The sequence below is a fragment of the Mirounga angustirostris genome, unplaced genomic scaffold, assembly GCF_029215605.1.
Source record: "Mirounga angustirostris isolate CCGP_5_RB_7025 unplaced genomic scaffold, mMirAng1.0.hap1 SCAF_2, whole genome shotgun sequence".
Classification (NCBI taxonomy): domain Eukaryota; kingdom Metazoa; phylum Chordata; class Mammalia; order Carnivora; family Phocidae; genus Mirounga; species Mirounga angustirostris.
This window is the reverse complement of record NW_026991710.1, coordinates 165,370,369-165,397,534: the sequence shown is the minus strand read 5'-3', so window position 1 is coordinate 165,397,534 and position 27,166 is coordinate 165,370,369. Positions and strand designations below refer to the sequence as shown.

The following is a 27,166-nucleotide window of genomic DNA, read 5'->3' as shown; positions in this document are numbered from 1 at the left end:
TTAGAAGTAATTAATACTTCTTGTGATTAGAAGTAGTATCTATATGTAAGCTATGGCTCAAATAGAAAATCAAACCGAAAAATAATACTACATATCCATACCAAATTTGTAGTATATTGTAAAAGCAAAATCCAGAGGTAAGTTTGCAGGTTAAAATATTTTTATTGGGAAATACAAAAGGCAAAAAAATAAAAAGTAAGTGTTCAACTTAAGATGTTAGCAAAAAATACAGATAAAAAACCTCAAAGTAGAAAGGGAAACTATAAAGAGGAGAGCAGAAATAGATGAAATAGAAACCAGATACAGTAGAGAGCCCAAAGCTGGGTCTCTGAAAACAAACAAACATCAGCTAGCGTGACTAAGAAAATAAGAGAAAAGTCACAAATTAAGAATTTAGGATTGTAAAGGAAGGTGTCATTATGGAAACAGCAGAAATTTAAAAGAAAAGTAAGAATAAACATTGAATAATATAAGTCAATAATTTTGAACAGAGACAAAATATACAAATTCATAGGAAAAAAAAATCTAATCAAAACTGACTTAAGAAGAAATAATGATTCCATAAAGACTATATATATTTAATTCTGAGTTAAAAGTTTTTCCACTAAGAAAATATCATATCTAAACAATATAATCAAATGCTACCTTCAAGGAACATATTTTAACCCTATAGCAATTCTTCCAGAGGAAAGGAGGGGACACTCTCAATCTCATTTTATGAGATTTTTATAGTCAGAAGACAAACCAGACAAAGACAGTCTTAAGGAAAGAAAATTGGAGGCCTATTTTGTTCATGAACATATGTGTAAATGTCCTAAGCAAAACATTAGCAAACCAGATCCAGCAATGTTTAAAACAAATAATGCATCACAACCAAGTTGGGTTTACCCCAGAAAAGTAAAGTTGAATCGTATTAGAAAATATATCCATAAAATTCCTTACATTAGTAGATTAAAAGAGTAAAACAATATATTTCAATTGAAGCCAAAAAATTATTCAATTAAACGCTACATATATTCAAGATTTAAAAAAAAAAAAAATCAAGAAGCCTGGAATAGGAAAAAAAAAAAAAGAAAAGAAACCACCTTAACCTAATAAAGCTTTAAATAAAAAAGGAATAGCAAAAGCCATATTTCATTTTAAACTGTTTGAAATAGTCCCTTTAAAAACAGGAGAGAAAGCAAGAATGTCTTGCAAAACTATGCAGCCAGAGGGTCAACCAGCTTAAAACCCAGTCTCCACCTCCGTTGGGGTGGAGTTCCAGTGCAGGGGTCTCTAGGTGATGTGGGCTGTCATGGACTTACCCACTCACTCCTGGGTACGCACAACCCTTCCTCTAATCCTCTCCTCAACTCTCCTCCTACCAGTTGATCCTACCTAATTCCCTGGTCTCAGTTCTCAGGTAGTGATCTTCTAGGGAGGACTGCTCAGCCTCGCCAGAAACGGTTTTTTCCTCCTTGAGCGCCAGCCTTCCAGAACTGCTCTGAGGGCCCCCAACCGTGTGCTCTCTCACGCTGAGCTCTGTGCCTCTGCCCTTCTGTCCCCTTCACTCAGAGAACCTCCTTTCCTCCCTGAGTTCCCCAACACGAATCTGCAGAATCCTTCTGAAAGGAGACTGGGAAGAAGAGTCTCTGGGGTGATGTGTAAATCGGCGTGGAGGTCATTCCCAAAGGTGTGTCCAAGTATCTTTTGACCATTAAGTGAAATCTCATATATGTAATAGATATATAGTCTCCCAAGATGACTGAAAAATAGTATTTATTTGACTGTTTATTTTCTGGCAGATTTATTTTTAATTTTTTCTAAAGATTTATTTATTTTAGTGGGGGAAGGGAAGAGAGAGCGCAGGAGGGGAAGGGCAGAAGGGGAGAATCTCAAGCAAACTTCCTGCTAAGGGGCAGCCCACTATGGGGCTTGATCTCATGACTCTTGAGATCATGACCTGAGCTGAAATCAAGAGTTGGAGGCTTAAGGGACCGAGCCACACAGGCAGATTTATTTTTAAAAACAATTCACCATTTCCACAAAGCTATTTCCACATAGAAGACATTTCTCTTGCTTCTTAATGCTCACAGTACTTTGTCTATTTTATCTATGCCTTACTGACAACCCTGATCACTTTTTACCTTTTACTATAAATTTTTTGTTTATAAGTCTTATGTCTCTGATTAAGCACTAAGTTCAATCTTCCTTTATACATTTCAAATAACCTTACCAAACATGCCAACATTCAAATAATGTTGGAATAAAAACTAATAAAACAACAGATAACATATATTGGATACTTAATATGTTCTGTGTGCTGTGATAAGCACCTTACCTCTATTACACACAAGCACACCATTTTAGGTAGATACTATTAGCATTCCCCATTATACTGATGAGGAGAAAGACACTCAGAAAGGTTAAAAACCGACGTTGTCCAAGGTGACACGACTGTAATGACCAAAATCAGTATTTCAGCTGAAACTATCATACAGCCGGTAAGCTTAACTCCTGTGCTATTATGTCTCTCTATCAATAGCCATATAAGGGGCAGCAGTCTATATGGCAAAGCCCCCAGTCTTGAAATCAAGAACTTCAATAAAAACAAAACAAGACAAAACAAAGCAAAACACAAACCCCAAAACTGAACCCTTAACCTAGTTCTGCACATAACCACTGAGGCATATTTGGGAAGTCACTTACCTCTCAGCCCTAGTCTCCCAAACTTTAAAATGAGGAATATTATAGGCCAGCTTGAAAGTTTCTTTCACCCTATGATTCTACATGCTATCAAACTTGTTTATCCATATTTCTCTAATACAAACACACTCTTACACAGATTCCATGCTATGCTTCATGCATGCTCTAGTTAATCTTACCTCTATTCCTTTTCACTGTGTCTTCCCACTTTGAAACACCCTGTCACTTTCTCTTGGCTCCCCTATTTCCAGTCTCCTTTAAAATGTCATCTTAGCTCTATTTTTTTCCATGAAGGCCACACCAACCTATATAAGCCATCATTTGCCCTAAAGGATGTGGCACTTTCTATTTCGTATTGTTCTCTAGTTGTTCACTGCCTGCTGTGCTGGCATCTAAAATGTAAGCTCAAGTTCACAAACTATGACTTTGCTCTTCGTTTTGTTTTGCTTTATGTTCTACAGTATGAGCCACAATCATGGACATAGTATAAGAGCTCATTCACATTTGATTGTTTAATTTAGGAAGAAATCTGCTGCTTCATTAAGGGGAAATTCAGTGGGAAATTTCAAAGAGTTTACAGAATCCAGCTAGAAGCTTTGATACTGCATTTGTCAAGGTCAAGATATACCAGGAGTCCGAGTGAGGGTGAATTGTATTGAAGTCATGGCCTAGAGAGTAGATCTCAGTCAATGTCTTCTGTTGGCAAAGCAGATGATATAAAACTGAATGAGATCAATACTTATCAAAATCAGCATTCCTGAAAAGAACATTGGCTTTTCCTAAATAAAACACACGCGCACACACACAGAACTTATAAACAAAGTCTACTGTAAAAGGAAAACTAGAGGAAAATTAAAGTAAATTAAATTATTAAAATCATAGTAAAAGTAGTGATAGGCACAAATTTCCTTTGCAAACATAGTTTCTGGAGAGAAAAGATTGACAGCCTGGGCGGTCGGAAAGAGCTGGTTCTTGGGTCATTTCCTCTGTAGTCATGTCTGAATGGATACTGGCCCATAATTCATAATCACCTCTCAAAGGACAATCATTTCCACCTCATCTTCTCCTTAACTTATTCTGGGAAGATAGCTCACTTTCTGCTTCACAAAGAAAATTGAAACCCAGAAAAGGAACTCTCTCCATTACATGGCTCTGTTTCCCCTCCTGCTTCCTCAGAGATTTCACTCTCTCAATTATCCTCGAATTATTCTCAATCGCTCAGCTATATTTACCTATCCCACCCTGCTCTCTCCCCTAGCAGCATTGAAGTAGTTTCAAAATCTCTCCTTTCTTAGTGGAGACAAGTCGCTCCAGCCTGTATCCTCTTTCTCCTGTTCCACCTCTTAGCTTCATTGCCAAATTGAATAAACATTTTAAATAAAATTTGCTCTCTTTCTCTACCACCTATTATCTAGCTAGCCAGTTACAATCTGATTGACAACATCAACACTCCCCTGAAACAGTAAATAGTGCTCCCAAGGTCATTAAGAACTTCTGTGGTCAAATCCCCTGGGTGTGGGAAGCGGCTTTGGGTTCAGGTAGTCTAGCCTGTGAATTCCAACTCCTGCTAGGCTATTTGGCCTTCTGTGGCTGCTTCATTTCCACCCGTGTAAAATGAATACATGAAATGCTTCATCAGAAGACTGTCATGATGATTCAGTGAGGGAATGTGTATAATGAATTCAGCTCAGGTCTGAATATGCTGCCATTTACTGAAGGCTTACTATTGCTGATGTTTCTGTGGCTTTGATCCCATTGGTGCTTTCCTCCTTCTTGACCTTCTATTTTCCCTTAGCTTCTGATGCAGTGAGTTGTTCTTGCAGTGTTAATCACATACTTCCCTGATGAGTTTTGGAAAATTTGAGAAATATAATGGGAATCAAATTAGAGTCAATACATAAGCTTTATTGCAGGAAAACTATTGGAGACTACCAAGGACTAACAGGAGACTTGCACTACTTTCCCCAAGATTCCAAAGTTTGGAGTCACATGAAATCACGGCTCCTTCTGTTTTAGCCCATTGTAGTTTACAACTGCAGAACCCCCACTTCCTGCCTCCGCCTTACCACAGGCAGCTTGCTGCCTGGCAAAGGCAGGATAGAGAGAAGATACTTGGCTTGTGGTCGTGTCAATCCTGGAGAGGAAAGAAAGTCCAGAAAGGCTTGATGAACCATGTTTACTCACTGTTGCCAATCTCACCAGCAGAGCAATGAGTAAGGGTGTAGAAGTTCCTGTCTTGTAGGAAAAAGTAGGAAGGCCAGAAGAGGAAGAAAGTGGTGCATATAGCCATATTCATCTGATTTTACTCCTCCTTGGTGAGCCACTCCTTTACAACTTCTCTTCCTCTTTCCTTCCTTAACTGCCAATCTTCTTTAGGAATTCACTCAAGCCCTCTCCTCATTTCTGTGTATATGCATTCTCAATGTTTACTCTCACACAGCCCCGTGGTTTAATTATCATGAATGTTCTGGGGACTCCAAAGGCTGCATTCCTATTGCTGCGTTACAAATCATCACAAATTTATTTATTCATTAAAGCAACACAGGGTGCCTGGGTGGCTCAGTTGGTTAAGCGACTGCCTTCGGCTCAGGTCATGATCCTGGAGTCCTGGGATCGAGTCCCGCATCGGGCTCCCTGCTCGGCGGGGAGTCTGCTTCTCCCTCTGACCCTCCTCCCTCTCATGCTCTCTGTATCTCATTCTCTCTGTCTCAAATAAATAAATAAAATCTTAAAAAAAAAAAAAAGCAACACAAATTAATTAATTAATTAATTTGAGAAAGAGAGAGCGCCTGTGAGTGTGCGTGCCAGGGGAAGGGGCAGAGGGAAAGGGAGAGAGAGAATTTTAAGCAGACTCCACACCCAGCCCACAGCCTGACATGTGGCTCGATCTCACAACCCTGAGATCATGACCTGAGCAAAATCAAGAGTTGGCCGCTTAACCAACTGAGCCATCCAGGTGTCCCAAGCAACACAAATTTATCACAGTTTCTGTGGCTCAGGATTCTGGGCATGGCTTAGCTGGGTCCTGTTGATGCAAAATGACACACACACACCCCTTTTAGAAATTAAAAAAAAAAAAAAACGGGGGGAAGAGAATTTTATTTGAGACCAAGTGAGGACAGCTGTTGCCTAGGATACATAATCTTCACAAAGAAGAGAGTTCTCCAGAGAAGGAATGTTTAATACAGGGTTATATATTATATATGATTTTTTGTTACATCCAGAGTTGCAAATCATTGTGACAAAGGACATTTCAGAAAATCACAAGCTTTAACTTATACTTGAATATGTGCAAGGTTACAGCGTTCAGAGGTATGGGAACAGGACTTGGAGAGATTTTTACTGTTATCTTTAGTTTGAAATGTCTCTTTTAGGTTATTTGCTAATGAAGCAGATGTACGATGTGTGCTCGGGGCAGCAATAGAGCCCATGCCTTCAAGTTTGGTGAAGCCATTCTGACCTTGGTAAAAGTTATAGTTTCCTAGGAGCCCAAGAATAGGGCCCACAAACATTAAAAGTTGAAAATTTCCTTTATTGGTCATTGTCACAGATTCTCACCAGGCTAGCGTCAAGCTGGTGGCTGGGACTGTGGTCCCATCTGAGGCTTAGTATCCTTTTCTAGGTGTGCATGGTTGTTGGTGGCCAAGTTCGTTTTCCTGCAGCTGTGGTTGAGGTGCCTGTTTTCCTGCTAGCAGTTAACCCAGGACCACTGTCATCTCCTAGAGGCCATCCTCAGGTCCTTGCTATGTGGCCTTCTCCATAGGTTTTCTCACCAAATAGCAGGTTACTTTTTCAAGGCCAGCAGGAGACTCTCTCTGTTCAGCAAGTACCCAGCTCCTCTAGGACCCAATCTAATCTTTTGATTAACTCAGAGTTAATTAATTAGTAATCTAGTCATGGAATTAAAATACCAGTGTACTCACAAGTCCCACTCACACTTAAGGAGAGTTAGAGTTTCTTCTGTACTCTATTGTACAGTGAAGTCTGCAGACCTCACCATACCTGTCAGTCATACTCGGCCCTTCCATGAAAAGTAACTTTGATCATGAGTGATTCACATTCATGGCACCTGAATGGAAGGACACAGCCCTGCTATTCTAACCAACAGTGATTAGACCAGGAATTTGTGCATATTCTGAAGTCAAGCCTATATGAATGAGGAACCAGCTACCACTGGAGAGGGTGGGTAGCGATAAAAAGGCATTTCATATGGAATGATGGTAAACTGACTTTGTCAAAATTACATTTTCAGTAATATAATAATTCCTTCCTAACCAAGGAAATTATCTTTCTGAAAATTATCATACTTAGGAAAATCAGTGATACCATAATTAATGCAGAGTAAGAGGGAAAATAATTTTAAATTGCCTTAAATATTCATATTAAAATGATGGTAAATAAAAATTTCAAAGACTTCTATCTTCATTAAAAAAAAATTGGATGATATAACATTAAACTTTTTCTCCTCTCAGCCATGAAGAAAAGAATGAAATCTTGCCATTTGCAACAACATGGATAGACCTACAGGGTATTATGCTAAGTGAAATAAGTCAGACAGATACTGTATGATTTTACTTATATGTGGGATCTAAAAAACAAAACAAATGAACAAGCAAAACAAAGAAGAAACAGATTCACAGATAGAACAGTCTGGTGTTTGTCAGAGGGGAGAGGTGGGGAGGACCGATGAAATAAGCAAAGGGGATTAAAAGTTGCAAACTCTCAGTTATAATACAAATAAGATGGGGATGAAAAGTACAACTCAGAATATAGTTAATAATATGTAGCAATTTTTTTATCGTGACAGCTAGATTTATGATAGTATCACTTCCTAATGTATATAAATATTGTATACCTGAAACTGACATCATATTGTATGTTAACTATACTTCAATTAAAAAAACAATAGATTTTGTAAACCTCTTTTTTTTTTTCTTTTTCCCTGATTCACCTTGTTTAGTTGTTTAAGAAACATTGCTTCTTATGTATGACCTGCCCAGGCAGATTTCCCCACAAGTTTTACCCTGGGTGGGAGGGGGGTTCTTCCTTTTTAAGCTTTCAAACTAGCCTTTCTTGGTTGAAATCCAATGCAGTCGACCTCTATGCTCTTGTTTTGTTTTTACAATTCAGGGAAAAATAACAGCCTGTCCTTTGCAGAAAATATTTCGATAGGGTCTGATCTTCGAGTTACAGCCTAAGTCTGGTCTCCAGTTGAGGTGCAGGTAGAGCATAAATGGGGCTTGCCTCTCTGCACTATCTGCAGCTTCATTTAGCAGACTATACAATCTCCATGTTGTCCATCCATTGACACTTACATTTTGGATAAGATTGTGATGCTTCTGGAGTTTCCAAATACACCTATTGATCCTAGAGCTGCCTCTAAATAAAGAATGGGGCAAAACAAAGTTAGGAGCAATGGTTGCAAGTCAGAAGCAATCAGTGGGCATCTGCTTAAATTTTACTGAGCTATTTCATTCTGGTGCCATATTCAAAGCCTTCTATGGTTTTCTTTTGTTTTTCCATAGCTTGCAAACAGAATGCCAATTTTGGAATGAACCAATCCTCAGGCTATATAACAATATATGCAGTTTATGTTAGAGGCATGCTTCAATTTGCCTCACAGATTGTGTTTCAAAGAACTATTTGCATCAGAATTTCCCTAATTGAAATATATTTTAAATGTAATAGGTATGGAATACTCTATAAGCAGTTAAGAGTATCTGAGTACTGAGAAAATAATTCTGGAACAGGAATTATGAGGCCTGTATTCTATTATCCATTCTGACACCACCCAGCTATAATTGTAGCTCTGGACAAATCATAACCTATAAAACATTTATTTAATTAAGTATAAAATGAGAAGTTTTGATAACTAGACTCTATCCAGGTTTATAAATTCTATAACAAAGCATTTGATACATACCTATTTCATGATTTTTTGTTGGAGAATGTTAGAATGTATTAAAACCAAGGCTAAAGTATATCTTCATTCATATATTCTGGAATTGGGACCTCACCTAATTTTTTTTCCAATGAGCAGAAATATTACCAAAGCTATGCTTCCTACCCTGGAGAGCTGCTTTATTATGAAACTCTATCTAGAAAATAATACCTTTGCCTCCACTAAAAATTTTGACAGAAACAAATCTTTTGACTGTAAGGAAACCAAAGGCTGCAACAATTGAGTCAGATCCCAGGGAGAAGATTCTCACTAGCAGGCAGCCGGACAGAGGCCTCCTGACATTCACCACACTGAAGTCAATATGCAATTACAAAACAAAACAACAGGATGTGGGCAGTTTGGTTTAAAATTGGATTCTTGGGGTGCCTGGGTGGCTCAGTTGGTTAAACAGCCAACTCTTGATTTCAGCTCAGGTCCTGATCTCAGGGTGGTGAGATTGAACCCTAAATCCAGCTCCAAGCCCAGCTTAAGATTCTCTCTCTCTCTCCCTCTCCGTGTGCCCCTCCCCCTCCCTCTCTAAAAAACAAACAAACAAATAAATAAAAGTGGATTCTAATCCCAAATCCAACTTCTCATGGAGGAACAGAGTCCTAAAGGCAGCATTCTGCTAGGTGAGCTGGGCCGTGTGGCTGTCCAAATCCTACTCGGTGGGAAAGAACAGATCTCAGAGGGCTTGTGATTTCTTAGAATTGCCCATTATCTTGACATTAAATTTATGACAACAAGATTCTTCTTATGGTAGGTTAAACATCATATGTCATATACAATATTGCAATCCAAATCCATATACAATATGAAATCCATGCATATATCTGGCCGGCGCTATATATGTCTTCACCTAGGATAAGTGCTTTGGATATAGCTATCACTGCAAAACTGCAAGCTACTGGCCTCACCCAGGAACAACCAAAATACAGTGCCTAACATCTAATACAACATTGATACAGAGGAACAGTTAATGACTCTTGAAAAAATGGATGAATTAGTCTAATTTCATGTGACCCAGGAAAATTCCTTAAGCTCTCTTTGCTTTCATTACTTCATCTGATAAGATGGGGATAATAATAATGCATATATTTAGAGTTATGGGGGGATTAAATGAATTAATAAAGAGAAAGTGTTCAATAAGTGTTAGCCTTTATAATTAGTTGGGACATAAGATGTGCACATACATAAAACAAATAGAACTCTCAAGTGAAATAATAAATTACCCAATACAGCAAGTAGAAAATAAGGGAAATACATTGAAATGGGTTTACCTGGGGTGAAATAGATAAAGCATAAAGACAGAATGGAGTAAGAGAAGCATCAGTAGGGGCTGGAGTCTATACTTGGATGGGGCCTGGAAGGATGAACGGGTAGTGGCCAGAAAGATGAAGTATAACAAAATGATAAGTTGTGAATGTCACCTCAGTATCAGTTTATAATACACATGAATATTTAGGAATTCCAACCAACTTTGAAGGTGCTGTAGAAATCTACACACAGAATATCCTAATGAATATAATCCTGTGTAACTTAAATTATTAAAAAGACTCTTTCCTCATGCTATTGTATGTGTACCCACCCAAGCGCACATGCCTCATTTTTAGAATGCATAGCACGTAACAGGTCCAAGGCACATCTTTCCCCACATTTCAGGGCCAAGGAAAAAATATTATCTAATAATTGTGAAAATTTGTTTTTAATAAGACTAGATTGCATCCTAAAATCCATTCGGATGTTCTCAAATATTACCAAGTATGCTAAAATATAACTAAGGTTAAGACAAACTGTACTGTTGTATTTGCATCCTGCCACAGGTTTGGAGGTAATCGCATCCCCAGCAAATGGACCAGCTGAAGGTATCAGCAGTGGTACCAGAAATGGAAGAGGAGCTACGTGACAAGGTGCTCATTATACTCTTAAGGGTCACCACGAAGAAGAAAAGGGGCTGAAGTATTAACGTAAGAGAGAGTAAGGCTCTACTGGTGTCCCCAAGTATCATGATAATGTATTACATTTATATTTATTTGATGCCTATCATTTGCTTACTATATCAGATGAGTAAGATCCAGAACAAAGTAGAAATAAACACATGTCCAGACTAGTTGTCTAATCCATATTATGTGATTAAGTGGATGGCATCTTTGTAGAGTATGAAAGGAGTTCACAAAGAGTACTCAGGGCCCATGTCTCTACTGGAAGGCAGATGAATGAAGGATTTATTAGTGTAACAACTAGGACCACTGAGGCAATTGGAAAATCCTGCTGTTTTCTGAGAGGAAGCCAGGAGACGACTGGGCTATGACGAGCCCATGTTAACAATCAGCTTCTTGCATCATTCACACGATGGTACAGTCAGAGAGATGTGCAGGGACCATTTGACCATGGCCCATTTTCTAATGCCTCCTTCTCAGGGCCATTTGTGTGCCCAAAGACACACACACACACACACACAACACACACACACTCTCTCACACACAAACATCCATGCCAAAGTCATCTCTCACTCTGGTCCCTGGAGAAATATGCAAGTGTTCCTCCACTCCCTCCACTGACAAGAGATAGAAGAGTTCCCAATCCATTACAAAAGGAGGGGACTGGCATGAAGCTCAGCAAGGATTTGTCCGTGTCTTTCCAGCATTGCCTACTGGCTCTCTCAGCATCAGAACAGGGACAATCCTCCAGGCTGGAATGAAAATATGCCACAAACAACCCAATAGTGTAGCTTATATATTTCATGCTCCCCGAGCAATTTTTATTTTCAAATGATAAATCCAAGCAAATACTTATTGAACATCTAATCTATCCCAGTGCTAAATTTGCACCAAGCAATACAGAAATAAACAAAGGTGCATCCAGCCTGGAGGGGAATATGCCCCCTGGCGAGGTAGTGAGTGCCTCACCTGAGGGGTCCCTGGTGCCTCGAGAACATTTGCTAGGGGCCTGCTGCAGTCTAGGGGTGAAGCAGGGCCTCCCTGTGGAAGGGATTCTTCAGCTACAGGATGAAAGGAGCTTAGCTGAGAGACAGGCAGAGGGCAGGAATAATGGTGCTCCAAGCAGAGGGAACCAAGAGGATGAGAGCAAAGGTGAAGGGTTGGGGAGATGCCCCAGTCAAAAATTCTAGTTCAAGAAAGGATTTTGTTTGATTATAAATCTGCTTCCTGTGAGTCTGGTAATCATGAACAGGTTCTCCAGCTCAATTATCCCTGAGCAGCTGACAACCAAGAGTCAGATGGGGGTCCTGGTTGACTGTTTGAAAGACCCTGTGAGTGCGCAAATGGGCTGGCATTTCCATCTTTCCTTACATCTTCATTTGGAAGAGGTGCTGGTTGATCATGTGTACATAAATTCAATCATATTTTAAGGAGGACATGGCAGGAATTTTGCAATAAATCCTTTTTCGTACAACGACTTTATGAAGAGTAGGATGAAGATTTGTGCAATATGTTGCACTCAGTGCAGGCAGCGCCCCTCCTGTTTTACTGAGCCTCTTCTACAGCCTGCTCTGTGATTCATTCTCCTCTCCCCAGTGAACTTGCTTGTTCTCAGTCATTGCTGATGGCAAATCTCCCTCAAAGGCAGAAACATCTAACAAGAAAGAGACAAGAAAAGGGAACCCTAAAACGTGAGGGTAAAAATACCGAAATATTTTCTCATCTGTGTTAATGAGCTATTCACAGAAACTCCTTTCCAAGGGCTTCTCACTGGCCAAGAGTGAACACCACTCTGGTACTAAGGGAGTTGGACTCCAAGAAAAATCAGGGCACCTCTCTTGGGAGGTGAAGCAGGAAATACCAGGTAGAGAAAAGTCCCGTCCTCTTAAGAGCAACCCTAACATTAAGGAAAGTGTCTCAATGGCATTTCTGTTTTAAGAAAGCATTCAGAGCTTACTTGCAAACTGTTCTCAGCAAATACTACTTAGAATTCAAGGTTCTTCAAATTCATCCCCATCTGGATCTTGAACCTCTCTATATTTGACAGATACTGTTAGTAGTTAACTCAATACTCATTTTCCCCTTCCACCTTAGGATAACTATGACAGATATCTTCTATCTGCCCCTCTAGATCCTTTCTCCTCCTTTCTCCATCCTGATATCAGCCTCAGGATACTGACCTATATGGACAACACCAAAAGGTTTGTCCTCTGGCTTCTGTTTGGTTTGGCCAATAGGGAGCTTTGGCAGATGTCGGAGGAAGGGTGGAAAATAAGTACAGGTTATCAGTCCCTTCTCTTTTTCTGAGTTTGCCCTGGGCTGGTTATATCCTTTAATGAAGTTAATGCTACTTTCAAAGTGACATTCTCTACTTACTCCAGCCCTTCCTGGTTCTTCTGTCCCTCTGTCTTCATCCCTTTATACCTAAGGATGATCTGGCCCTAGTCCCAGGTTACTGTGTCAAGCCTTCAGGATGCCCTAGACCCAGCCATAGTATTGTGTGCAATCCGGTTATAGTCTTAATATTTTCACTTGGATGTGCCATCTTTTTCCTGTTGGATGCTGACTGATACAGTTATATTGTTATATACAGTATACAGAGCCAAAATCTGTTCAGGATAACAATGTGATGATCTCAAAACCAAAGCCCAAAACTCAGCTTACTTTCCTCCAGCCAAGAGTGGTCATGTGACAACTGAGGCCAATGAGAGGCAACCAAAAGTTGGGAGGAGGTGGGAGACTTCTGGAAATGTCCTTTAAATGGAGATGGACTCAGCTGCTTTGTCTTTTTATCCTTTTACCTTCCTCCTTCAAGGACAGTAGACGCCGTGCCCCCTTTTGAGCACGAGAATGAAAGCCACATGGGATGGAGGAGAAAAAGCTAATGAGTCTGGGAGCCTTATGGCATTGAAGTGGTCACAGCACCAGTCCTGGACTTCCAATTTCCAGATTACTCATCACATAAGAAAAACAAACCCACATTTAGATGAATCACTGTGGTTGGGTTTCTGTCACATGCAGCTAATGCAATCCTAACTTATAACTAGCACTTTCCTCCAATTCTGCTTGCTTTATGCAGGCTGTTTATATAATCATCCTCTTTTTTTTTTTTTCCAATGTCTTCAAGTTTGAAACTATTTATCAGCTTCTTTAGTTTTTAACACTTCCTTCCTCCTTCCCATTTCCAGGTACCCTGACCTTGTGCATTTTCAGACTACCCACCTAGAAACTAGATCTTTTTTCTTGACTTCTGGATACTTTTTGATAAACCCCCTTTGAGTTCAATCTGCTGAAATAGCTCCAGAAGTCTAGACTCTAAGAAAAAAGTAGAACATGGCAAGATAATGTAGTCGAATACTCACAGGAGTTGGAATCAGACAATATGTAGTTATTTCTCTATTACTTTCTGCTTTGTGACCAAGGGCAAGTTAATAATCTCTCTTAGGGTCAGGTTTTACCATAAAAAAAAAAATGGCTAAGTTGGTTTTACCTATGCAATAGAGTTGTTATGAGATTCAAAATCAAATAAAAATGTTTTTCAGTTTTGAAAAAACAGTTCCACAGTCAGCATACTAATTTAGGGATTATTATTGGGATCTTGGAGATACAGTGCCAGAAGATTGGGCGGGAGCCAGGATGCCTGGGCAAATGTGAGCCTAGAGGAGTCAGTTAACCTTCTGGTACTTCAGAGCCTCCAGTAGCTAAATAATGATATTATTAATATCATCTGCCTCGCAGGGTTTTAGGATATTCACTACCCCAAATAAGGCTTTCTCATGGGCACTTTACTTTTTTTCCCTCTCTCTGTTGAAAACATAGCTAGTGGTGTAATGGAAGTGGTGGGGGAAGGAGGCATAAATAAATTAGTTCAGAAACTACTTCCTAATTACTGCAGGATAAAAGAATCTGGGTATTTGTGGCAGGTGCAGTTTATTTCCTCCTATGGAGCTAGAAAAAGGAGGCATCTGGCAAATATTTCCTTTTGTCTGAATGAGGCTTTCTCTCTGATTCATTTGGTGCTCTCACTACCTGACCAAGGTTACGGCCAATTAACTTTGATCCACCAAGTTACTAAAGTCCTATGTGGTATTTCCTCAGGAATTAATTTTAAAAATGAATCTCCATCTAGCTTTTCCTGCAAGTTGCCCACCAAAAGGACTTAGCAGAAGTGAGTATTGCACACGCACCTGATGTTTATAGCACCAAGGCCGGTCTGGTTTGTGTGAGCTGTGGATGTGTTGTGGCAGTTCTAGAGCACTGCCCGCAGCCAGAATGCCCGACTTCGAATCCCATCTTCTAATTGTCATGACCGTTAGTTACCTAATCTTTTCATGCTTCACTTTTCTTTTCTACAAAACAGGACTGATAAGAGTTCCTCTCTCATAAATTTGTTATAAAGATTAGATTATAAGCAAAGTGCATGGAACAGTGTCTGGCACATGGTAAGGTTCCATGGGGTTTTCTAGTTGTCACCCCGTTGTAACCGAGGTGGGAATGTGGACTCAATGGTCCAGATGATTCATTTATTCAAGAAAAGCTAGACAGTGGATTTTCATTATAATTTTACATATTGACACCCAATTTTAAAAGCCTTTAAAAAACAAATAAAAACCTTTAACACTGTACACACACCAAACAAAATATGGCTTAGGGTTGAAATCAGCCTATGGGCCTCTACTTTTTCTGTGGATTAGAGATACCAAGAGTAGATGTAAAATTTCATGTAATGATTCCCAAATTCTGGGTCCCTAATCCTTGGAAATGTCAGCTGGAGTCAGGGCTGCACCTCGATCTTGAGTGGAGTAAATTGGTGTGGGAACGAGGACAGCAAGTACCTGCTGTGTGCCAGTTCTTTGCCAACACTTGACAAACAGAAGTTTATTACCTTTTCACAATAATATGAGTGATGGTGTGATATTGATCTAAACGAAGAAATCTAGATTGTTCATCATGCCTGTTTCTGGTACAGAGCTCCTAAAACCCTTGGAATTTCTGACTGTTGAGAGCTAGAGAGCTATAAAGGTGTCTTTTGTCATGTTAATGAGTTGACTTTCTGATCAGCTCCTAAAGCTAGGGGCCAGGAGAACCAACCACGTGACTAGAGAGTTGGAACTTTCAGTTCCACCGCCTGATGTCCAGGTCTGGGAGGGGACACAGGCTGGAGGTTGAATAGATCTCCAGTGGCCAATAATATAATCAATAATGGCTATGAAATGATAAAATCTAAAAGAGAGGCTTCTGAAAGCTCCTAGGTTGGTGAACTTTTGGAGGTGCTAGGAGAATGGCTCTGAGATAGCACGGAAGCCCTGTGCCCTTTCCCCATATTTTCCCCTATGTGTCTCTTCATCTAGCTGTTGATTCATATCCTTTAATATCCTTTTCAATCAACCAGTAGTCTAGTGGGTAAATGAGCTTCTTGAGTTCTATGAGCTGCTCTAGAGAATTCACTGAACCCAAAAAAGGGATCCTGGGGACCTCTGATTTATCATCAATCCATCAGAAACATGGGTGACAGCCTGGACCTGTGGCTGGCATCTGAAGTGGAGGCAGCCTGGTGGGATTAAGTCCTTAATCTGTGGGATCTGATGCCATCTCTAGGAAATAGGATCAAAATTGAGTTGAATTGTGGAACTGGTGTCCAAGAATTGGTGTGGGAGGAAAAAAAAAAAACACTCTGGAATTGGTACCAAGAGTCCTTCAATAGGCCTTGTCATCATGCTTTCATAGATGAGAGAACAGAGACTCAGAAAGGTTAAGCAACTTGCCCAAGTTTGCACAGCCAAGATTGGCAGAGCAGGGATTCATACTCAGATCTGACACCAAAGCCTATGTTCTTGACCGCTTTTTAAAACTACTTGTCAATTAAGCCAAAGAAAGGAAAGGAATAGTTGCCACTGGTATAATAGATACATTCCAACATCTAGTGGCTTACCTCAGAAGGAGGTTATTTCTCACCCACGTTAAAACCTAAAAGTATTGATCTGATGAGTGGATATCTTCTGTTCAATCATTCAGAGACCCGACTCCTCTTCTAACTTGGCCTTGTCTTTCACACATGGTTTCCAAGGAAGAGAGTGTGGGAAAAGAGCATGGGGCATATTACATCATAGGTATTTATGTGTAGGGCTTGGAAGTGGTGCACATCACTTCCAAACTTGTGCCCTGTCCTGCATCTAGTCACATGACCACACCAGGCAAGAGAGGAATCTGGGAAATGTAATCCAGCTATGTCCCAGAAAGGAGGGGAAAGTGGTTGGTAAACATCTAGAAGTTTCTGCCACAGAGATTTGTCTGTCAATAATCCCATCTGAGATGTAACTTTTTTACTCACCTAGATCTAGTGGATTCATTCTGCATGGGGCTAGGGGTGAGTATTGAAATTAGATGATAGGGTTGTCCATGAGATGATGATGAAGTCTCATATATAACTATTTTCTAAGAACATGTTTGGTTTCTTCTGTATTAGTGTATTACAGAGGCCATTTCTTTCAGATAGTTTATAAACTTAAAAAAGTTATGATGTGGACATTTCTTTAAATCCCATAATCCATCATCAACAATAGTATTATGTAGTAACTCCCACTTTTAAATTGAATTTTAGTGCTCCACATTAACAGTTCACTAGAGAGAAATGACAAATAATTTCATGGCTCAAGAGCAGCAGACAGATGAGTTCAGCAAAAACGAGGTCTGGTATCATTGCAGGGGGTGAACAAAATGTGTAGCCTTCAAATTAAGGGTATTTGCTTTCCATCTTTCTAATTGCATAATGTAGTATTGCTAAGGGTCATTAGCCCATTGCTTTTAGATGAGCAACCCAATAGAATCTGTCTCTTTGTTGCCATTGTTCCTGGTTGCCCTATGTTTGTTTTACAGCAGTGGGTTCAGGAACCTTGCAAGTTTAAACTCTCTGCTTCAAGGTATGAACCAGTTTCTCACTCTCATTTAAAAGGAAGATGTTCCAGAGTACCTAATTTTTCCCACCTTTGAGATTTTTCTTTCTTTTTACACTCTTCCAGGAAGAATTGCACTGTAGCCTGTTTATTGGAAAGATTTGTAAATGCATCTGGGATTTAGCTTCCTCACACAATGTCTTTTTTTTTAATGCATGGAACATCCCTCTAGGACATTGGATGCGCTTAGCACAGCTGCCTCTGCATTAGCCACAGAGGAAGGGAGGGGCAGGATGGTTGTCTTATATAACCTCTATCCTGGGGCCTCTGTAGAAAGAAGAAACTGGTAACATTATGGCAATTTATCCTAATTCTCTAGGAGCAAGCCCCTACCCAAACTACAGGACATCTACTCCGTAGCTTACTCTTCCTTGACCTCCAAATACTCTGACCACTGTGGGGCTAAGAGCAGGGTGCCCCCAAATGTGTCATTTTGGCATATTGATTACTTCAAATAAAAGTTGTATAAGAGACAGTCTGTGCAAGGACATTCAGACCCTCCTCTGTCCCCCTAAAAGTAGGAAATAATTCTCCCATGTGAAAGGTACCCTCCCTGGGCTGGGAGGTAAAGAGCCATCGTTATCACGAGAGATGGGAAATTTACTGCCAAGAAAGCTCTGTGTAAACAACTCTTGTTATATTTTACTTATTGACTATTCCAGCCCAAATTCTGTGTAGAATTCCTTACTCATTGAAGCTCCCAAAGTTCAGTTTTCTTTGTGCTGTCAGTTCCTCACAGATTTATTGTTTCTGTCTGAAAAGTCAAAAACTGCCTGCCTTGGTCATTTCTTCAGGTCTCGGTTTCATTACTGGGCCTCCATGCACACTTAATACAACTTTGGTTTTTCTCCTGTTGATCTGTCTCATTCTTAGTCCAGCTGGAAGACCTTGAGGGTAGAGGAGGAATTTTTCCTTCTCTACCCCACAGTGTCGGAAAGGGAAGTTTAATTAAATGACAGGAAAAACAAATGGCATAATTTGTTTAGCACTAGGAAGTATAGAAACTGAAATTCCTGCCGTCCCTGTGAGGCTCATAAGAAGCTGTTCTCTGCATCACTTCTACTCACCGGAGAGAGGTATGATTTCATCTGAGTCCTCAGAGGTCTGTGGTGCTGCCGTTTCACTGTCCTCTACCAGAAAATCATGTCAACCACCCATTCCAGAATACCCCAGACATTAACCATCTTTCTCTGCTGCTACACTTCACCCTGAGAAGGAGGGCGCAGCCCTCTGACTGCTGGCATGTGGTAACCCAAGGAGAAAACTTGAGAGAACCCAAGGAAAAAAGTCTTCATATCCCCTTCCAGAGCAGTTCTGCATACTTTAAAATCATCTGCTCCTCCCAGAGACTCTACCCTTACTCACTCTGAAAAACTACCCACGAGGCTGGCAAGGCTGAGATCAGGGTGCCCCTGTGGTTAATTTCTGATAAGGGCCCCCTCCTGATTTGTAGACTGCCATTGTCTTGCTGTGTCCTCTCATGGTAGAGGCTCCAACCTCATGACCTAATTACCTACCAAAGGCCCCATCTCCAAATACCCACTTTGGGTATTAAGGTTTCAACATATGAATTTGGGGAAAACACCAGCATGCGTTTAAAATAACAACTTAAAACCACAGTGAGATACCCCTTCACACTCACCAGGATGGCTATCATAAAATTAAAAAAATAAAATAACAACTTTTGCAAGGATGTGAAAAAATGGGAACCCTTTCACATTGCTGGTAGGAATGTAAAATGTTGCAGCTGCTGTGGAAAACAATATGGAGGCTCCTCAAAAAGTTAAACACAGAATTACCATTTGACTCAGCAATTCCTGTCATAGGCATATACCCTAAAAGAACTGAAAACAAGTATCAAGCAAATATTCATACATGGATATTCATAGCAGCATAATTCACAATTGCCAAAAGGTGGAAACAATCCAAATGCCCACAAATGGATGTGGTAAACAAAATGTGGTTTATACACACAATGGAATAATATTCATCCATACAAAGGAATGAAGTTCTGATACATGTTGCCACATAAATGAGCTTTGGAAACATTATGTTAAGTGAAAGAAGCCAGACAGGGAAGGCCACATACTGTATGAAATGTCCAGAATAGGTAAATCCAGAGAGACAGAATGCTGAGTACTATTTTCTGGGTGCTGTGGGGAGGGAGAAATAAGAAGTGACTGCTTAATGGGTATGGGATTTTCTTTGGGATGACGAAATATTTTGCAACTGGATAGAGATGGTGGTTATACAACATTAAGACTGCATTAAATATCACTGAATTGTAAACTTTTAAATGGTAATCTTATACTATGGAAATGTTGACCAAGAAAAGATGAAGAACTGAAATAAAACAGAAGCATTTATTTGGGGTCTTAGAATTGCAACTTGGGGAGCACAGATTCCAGTAGCAACCCAAATAATCTCCCACTAGGGAGCAAAAGTCAGGGGTTTTTAAATACAAAGGGAATGCCTGTATACATTGTTTACAAAGAATTTTGATTGGTGTTGGAGGCAGAAAAGTAATCTTGGCAAAACATAAGTGTTTGCTAAGGCTGTCGCTAAGCAAAAGTCCATTACTGGAGCAAGTTGCAGGTGTTCCTGCAGAGTCCTTGAAATATTTGGGATTTGAACCAGTTCAGAATTTCATGGTTCCCCCCAGGAAGGACATGCAAAAACTCACCTCCTTGGTGGTCTCTTGGTTCCATTTTAAAACCCAGTCACATAAGTGAGTACATTTTATTTCACCTTTCACAAAATTTCACCTCAAAAAAAAAAAAAAAACAAACAGAAAGGTTCTGTGTATACTCACAGACCCATGTGAATTTCTAGTCTGATAGGTGACCAGAGCTCCCAACACTTAGCTTTCCCATTCCCTCCTTTTCCTGTGTGTTATAGACTGAATGTCTGTGTCCCCCAGAATTCATATGTTGAAATTCTAACCTTAAATGTGATGGTATTAGGGGGTGGAGGCTTTGGGAAGTGATTAGGTCATGAAGTCAGAGCCCTCATGAATGGGATTTGTGCTCTAATAAAAAGGACCCCACCAATTAAAAAAAAAAATGGGCAGAGAATCTGAATAGACATTTTTCCAAAGAAGATATATAAATGACCTATATGCACATGAAAAGATGCTCAACATTACTAATCATGAAAGAAATGCAAATCAAAACTACAATGAGATATCACCTCATACTTGTTAGAAAGGCTGTTATCAAAAAGACAAGAAATAGCAAGTGTTGGTGAGGATGTGGAGAAAACAGAACCCTTGTGCTTGTGGGAATGTTGGTGAGAATGTAAGTTGGAGTAGCCACTATGAAAAATGATATGGAGTCTCCTCCCCAAAAAATTAAAAATTGAACTATCACATGACCCAGCAATTCTACTTCTGGGTATTTTTGCAAAGAAAATGAAAACACTAACTTGAAAAGATGCATGTACCCCCATATTCATTGCAGCATTATTTACAATAGCCAAGATATGCAAACAACTTAAGAATCCATTGATGGATGAATAGATAAAGAAGATACACACACACACACACACACACACACTGGAATATTATTTGGCCATTCAAAAGAATGCAATCTTGTCATTTGTGACAACATAGATGAACCCTGAGGGCATTATGCTTGTGACATAAGTCAGACAGAGAAAGACAATACCATATGATTTCATTTATATATGGAATCTAAAAAACAAAACAAACCCACGCTCATGGATACAGGTTGGTGGTTGCCAGAGGAAAGGTGACTGGGATGTGAAGTGTGGATGAAATGGGTGAAGGGGTCCAAAGGCACAAACTTCCAGCTATAAAACAAATAAATCATGGGAATATAATGTACAGCATGTTGACTACAGTTAATAATAGTGTATTGCATATTTGAAAGTCACTAAGAGTAAATCTTAAAAGTCCTCATGATGAGAAAACTAATTGCTACTATGTAAGGTGATGGACAGTAACTAGATTTATTGTGATCATTTTGTAATGTATGTTGTGAAAATTAATAAAAAGAAACCTCATTTAGAATGGAGTTGGGAAGCCAACGGGGGGAGCTTCCGTGCCCTACCACTCTTCTTTGATCACAATAGGAAGAGAGGGACCTTACAGGTAGATGCTACTTTACTATCCCAGCAGGAGGGAGGAAGGTTTCCTCCTCCCCTAGCCACAGCCCAACCAATGAGACACAGTCACAACTCAGCCAATGAGAAGCCACTATACTTTGAACTCCAGGTTTACCCAATGGGCTTTTTGTTTACAACAGCTCTCCCAACTTCCCCTTTCCTCTCTGCAAGTGCCTTCCCTCCTTTGTTTTGTGGCCTGGCCTCTGGTTTCGTCATAGCTTGCTTGTCCGGGATTGCAATTCTCCACTATTCTTGAATAAACCCAGCTTTTGCTGGTAAAGTAACTGTCAGTTTTAGTCTTAAGATTAACAATATAAACATCAAATCTTTATGTTATATACCTGAAACAAATATGATGCTATATGATAATAATACCTCAACTGAAACACAAAAGACTCCAGAGAGAGTCTCTCAGCCTCTCTGTCCCTTTCCACCATGTGAGGATATAAGGAAAACAACCCAACAGAAAGTTCTCACCCAGAGCCCAACATGCTGGCGCCCTGATCTTGGATTTGCAGTCTCTGGAACTGTGAGAAATACATTTTTGTTGTGGATAAGCCACTGAGTTGATGGTATTCTGTTACAACAGCCAGAAGGGACTAAGACCCCCTGCCACCTCACCACCAGCCACAGTCCCCTTGGGGGAATACATCAACTCATCTGCTCATCTTTACAATCTTTACCCATCACGGACACGGTCTACACATGGTGGGCATGCTAGGGGCAGGGCAGTTCAACCCTTGCATTGGCTGCCAAAGATGTGCACACTGATAAGTAGCTAAAAATAACCAGGGCAGGCAGAATGTTTCTAAATAGAAATGTGATACACTTGCAAGTGGGCATGAAGCAGAATGTGGCAGAGCCCCAGAAAGACAGCAGATGGGTGGTTTAGACACAGCTGCTGTCACTGGGGGGGACAGGCTTGCTGATTACCATAGAGATAAGGGGCAATGAGGATTTATTTGGGGAGAATGTTTCAGGGCATGAAGAGTATAGTCACTTCCTACCTAAAACCCAATAAAGGGATTATAATATCAGATTCAGGGTGATGGGATAGGAATTGCAAGCTGTTAAAACACATAGCCTTAAGGTCAGGGATATTGGAGTATAGAATGCAGAGTATTTCATGGTGTTGAGCACACCAAGAAAGTAGTGACTGAGCCCACTAGAGAATCTGAAAGGATTTAAGAAAGAAGTTTACATGTTAGAGGCATTTTTGCATTTTTTTTTCCTAAAGTGGGGAGCAGAGAACATCATTTAGTCACTTTCAAGCAATTTTCATCTTGTCAGGCTCATCCTTCTCTTCAGACTTTCAGGGGGACTTCTGTGACATCATGTGTGTGTGTTTGGTGGTGGTGGGGGGGGGGGGTACATGCACAGAGCCAGGTCTGTACCTGTCCTCTGTCCTTGCTAGCATCTACTGAGATGTAACTCAGTGCATTTGATCTTTGGTCATCTGCAAATTTTGTTCAGACTGCTAATACCTCCAAGGATTCTGTAATTTACTTAAAATTACATCAACCTAAACAGTGTGATATTATTTGTGTTTAGTTCAAACCACATTCTAGAGCAGTCAGTTGCTGTATTCTGGGGCTCACACTCCTGGCATTGTAGGCTGGCATAGTTTATGGGTGGTTCCTAGTTTCTCCTTTTATTTAAACTGAACAAATACATGTTCACTTTATGCCAGGTGCTAGGAAAAATGCTTTGAAAATACTAAGTCATATTAATGCATGAATAATACTGTGCACAGTTTATCTTTGTCTGCCATCGACATCAGAGGCTTTAGGAATTAGCATGATGGATTCTCATAGATTAGTGATATTCAATAGGTATAGTTTAGCTAGAATATCATAGAGACACCCCTCACTTGCTTGAACATCTAACCAGCTTGGCAACCTTTTCTCTAAGGAAGAGCACTTGAGGCTTGATCTCTCTATGATCCTGTGACCAGCTTTAGGATAGAAGATTCTGGTTATGTAATACAGAGTAGTCCACTGATAATACAATCCTGTCTCTAGACAGGATTTAATACAAAATTGTTTTGATGAGTTTTAAGGACAGAAAGCTAGAATTCATCCCATTGTTTTATGCCTACTTGCTAACAAGCATTTGTTTAGTAGATGTCCAAATGTGGGGAAGAATTTAATCTAAGACTTTCTTTCATTATAATCCCACAGCATGATGTGGGGAGTGATCGCTAATCCTCATCCATCTCATACTTTTTGGTGGTTACCATTATCTCCCAGAAATAACCCAAACTGGCTTAAGGAGAATCAGTCGGGCTCTGACCCCTCACACCATCTGTAACTATACCCTCTTACCATACCATGAAGTTGTGTGAGGCCCTCTGCCTCTCAGGATTGTAACATTTCCTGTTTCAGACATGTGGGAAACGGTTCCACTGTTTGCCATTGGCATGTGGGACCTAACCGGTAGAACTTCTCTCATTCTTCCTTGCTATAGTGGCAGGAGGACTGCTGTAATGCTGCTTGTTCTTGGGATCTGGAGAGAACAACCATTTCTCCTCCTCTGTGATGACCTGAGCAACATCTGTGAAGCTCCTAACCCCCCATCCCACACCCCATGTGGTAGCCAGTGTCGCAGGCAGCCCCATAACCTGTGCCTTCTCGTAGTCACATCCTCCCGTAGCCCCCTCCCAGATGGCTCCAAGGTTGGTCTGTGAAACCAATAAAACACCACCACCACAACAGAATGGTATGTTCCTTCTAAGACAAGTAATAAAGGATATGATGGCTTCCATTTTGATTGCTGTCTCTCACTTCTACGGCTGGACCAGACAACCCACCAAGAGGAAATTGTTTGCTTGTCATGCAAGTGCAGGATGGTCATGACTCCAGGAAAAGAGCTGTATGGCCACATAAAAAAGTTTCCCAGGGAGCCTGCTGGACAATGGGGATCAAACATTTACCAAATGGAACTAGAAATCCAGGTGCCCAAATGCCATTCTCACAAACTTTCCCCTTCATCAAGAAGAGAGATGGTTGTTGTCATTCTGTGAGTGGCAATGATTCAGCAATTTCATAAATTCACAAACCCACCAAGTCCAGCACTGGCCATGAATAGACTAAAGGCTTCAGGTATGTAAGAAAGTCATGTAGTATTATTGAGGGTCTTCGGATCAGGGACAAGTACAGTTATGTAATGGGGAGACTCTTGGCCTTATAGGTTCCAGGCCTGAATCTGGCCACTTACAGTGTGACTTTGGGAAAGTCAAACAGTCTCTTGAAGTTTTAGCTTTAGAATCTGTAAAACATATATAATAATCCATGCTCTACATACTTCATAGAGTTTCTGAGAGAATAAAATGAGTTAAAATAGTGTGCAAGTGTCTGGTAAACTATGAAATACTATATAAATATAAAGAATTATTATTATTTACCCATACCAATTCAAAAAACCCAAATGTAAATTTATAAATCAGAAAGTCATTATGTGCTAAAAATATCGTTCCAAATCTAATTAAATTAGAACAATGGTTCATTTGTCAATTTATATGCTAAGTATCTAAATAGCAATGCTATGGATTGTAACTAATGAACAGGAATAGGCCAAAATAATGAGTTTGTTACATAGCTAAAGCCACTACCTATATTTTAGCCAAGGCTTTTTTTTTTTTTTAGATATTTTTTATTTATTTATTTGACAGAGAGATAGCACAAGTAGGCAGAGTGGCAGGCAGAGGGAGAGGGAGAAGCAGGCTCTCCGCTGAGCAGGGAGCCCGATGCGGGGCTCGATCCCAGGACCCTGGGATCATGACCTGAGCCGAAGGCAGACACTTAACCAACTGAGCCACCCAGGTGCCCCTTAGCCAAGTCTTAAAAACAATCTTACTCAGAATCCATTTTTTGAAAGACTGGAAATCAGTGAGTTATTAACACCCTGATTGCTTAGGCCTCTTATAAGTAGTGTTAAAATGTATCCTTTTTCTTTGCACTGCACTTCACAGTTTTCACAGTGATGATCAGAAAATACTTTGAAGCTAACAAGAGCACTTCTTATCCCCAATGTATATGTAAGTGAAGAACTTGAGCTTCAGAAAGTATGAATGTCATTCCTAGGTCATACAACGATTATGTAACTGGTTTGGCTGAAATTCACTTGCAGGTTTTCACTTCAAGTTCCATATACTTTCTATTATACCACAGATATTGTCAACTCTATGGATGGGCAATCTTGATTGTTCAGCTTCTCGTCTCACCCTGGTCTCTCAAGCAGACACAATCATCCCCACTTTCAGCAAATCAGCTTAAATCTCCACTTCATTTTGGCGCAGGGGAAAAGAGTCACTAAGTTCCCTTTGGCCAAGTCTGAGCTGGGAAACCTTTGCAAATCATACTAGTTTTTGTTTTTGTTTTTAAATATACGAAAGTTTCTAATGTCCCCATTCTTTGTACATTCTAGTATTTCATGGGCTTTGTGTGTAAATGAATTTAGTGCCAGGAGCTTTGAGGAGCAGAGGTCCCTGGTTTGTCCTAGAACTAGAGTTGGAGATGGTAGAAGGGATTCTGCATGCCCACAACATGAGCAGAGAGGGTAGCAAGGAAGGCTAATTCCCAGCATCTAATTCCCTGGCAGACTCATGAATAGAAGAGAGAAGCTGAAATTTCCTTTTTCTTCCTTTCCTTCTCTTTCTTTTTTTATTGTTATTTTTAATGATCCGGTGTCTTTTTCATACATGTTTTTCTAATAGCCTCTCCTTCATCCCCTTACCCCCTAGAAGCAGAGATTCACAATTTTGAGAAGGGGTGGGGCTAAAGCCTGCTTGTCAGATTTTTGTTTCTACTGGGGTATTCTCCCCGTTGATTTGATCAGTTGTTGTCTGAACGAGCTTAGTCTGGAGGACTGTGGTGTGGACACGTGCCCTGAAGTCTCGCACTCACTTCACCAGGGCTTTTCCATCCCCCTTATTGGGAGTATAATCAGGAGATGGGCACATGGGCTCTCTTGTCTCCCATTTCTTTTCTGTTGCTGTTTAAAATAGAAGAGAAATACAGCTTCAATGCTTCTATTTACTCTACACAATAGAGATAAAGCCCATGGGTGGCAGATTTCTTCAGGGAATATAATCAGCCAAGAGTAGAAGGTGCTGCCGGAAGCATTTATTTCTGGCAGACAATTCTTCATTTGATGGGGGATGGGAAGAAATGGAAATAGGTGAACACATTCACATGAGGCCTTTAAAACAAAATAACGATTGGAGGATCCGGCTTGTGAAAGAGTGGGTATTCATTCTGTGGGACAGGGAAGGGGGTCGGGGAGGGATTGGATAAACACACATGCACACATACCTGTGTGCAGACACACTGGCAGTCCTAAACTTAAAAATGAACTTGGGGAGAGCAGCTATTTGTAGATCAGTTGTTGGGAGACACTTCTCAGAGAAACCATACTCGACAGAATGGTTAGCTGGCTTACACAAGTCATAAGGGCCTATTTGAACTCACATGTTCTTGAACACTAATGTTGTTAAGGATTGTGATATGTTACAGTGTCCCTAA

At 40.2% G+C, this 27,166-nt stretch overlaps 1 long non-coding RNA gene across 1 annotated transcript in view; it reads left to right on the top strand.

The window, feature by feature from the left end:
• LOC135363129 (uncharacterized) overlaps positions 1–10,820 on the top strand; it is a 30,399-nt gene extending 19,579 nt beyond the window's left edge. Inside the window, exon 3 of the long non-coding RNA XR_010408822.1 lies at positions 10,450–10,820. This is a non-coding gene — a long non-coding RNA (uncharacterized LOC135363129). The remainder of the gene's footprint in view (positions 1–10,449) is intronic.
• The last annotated feature ends 16,346 nt before the right edge of the window (positions 10,821–27,166 follow it).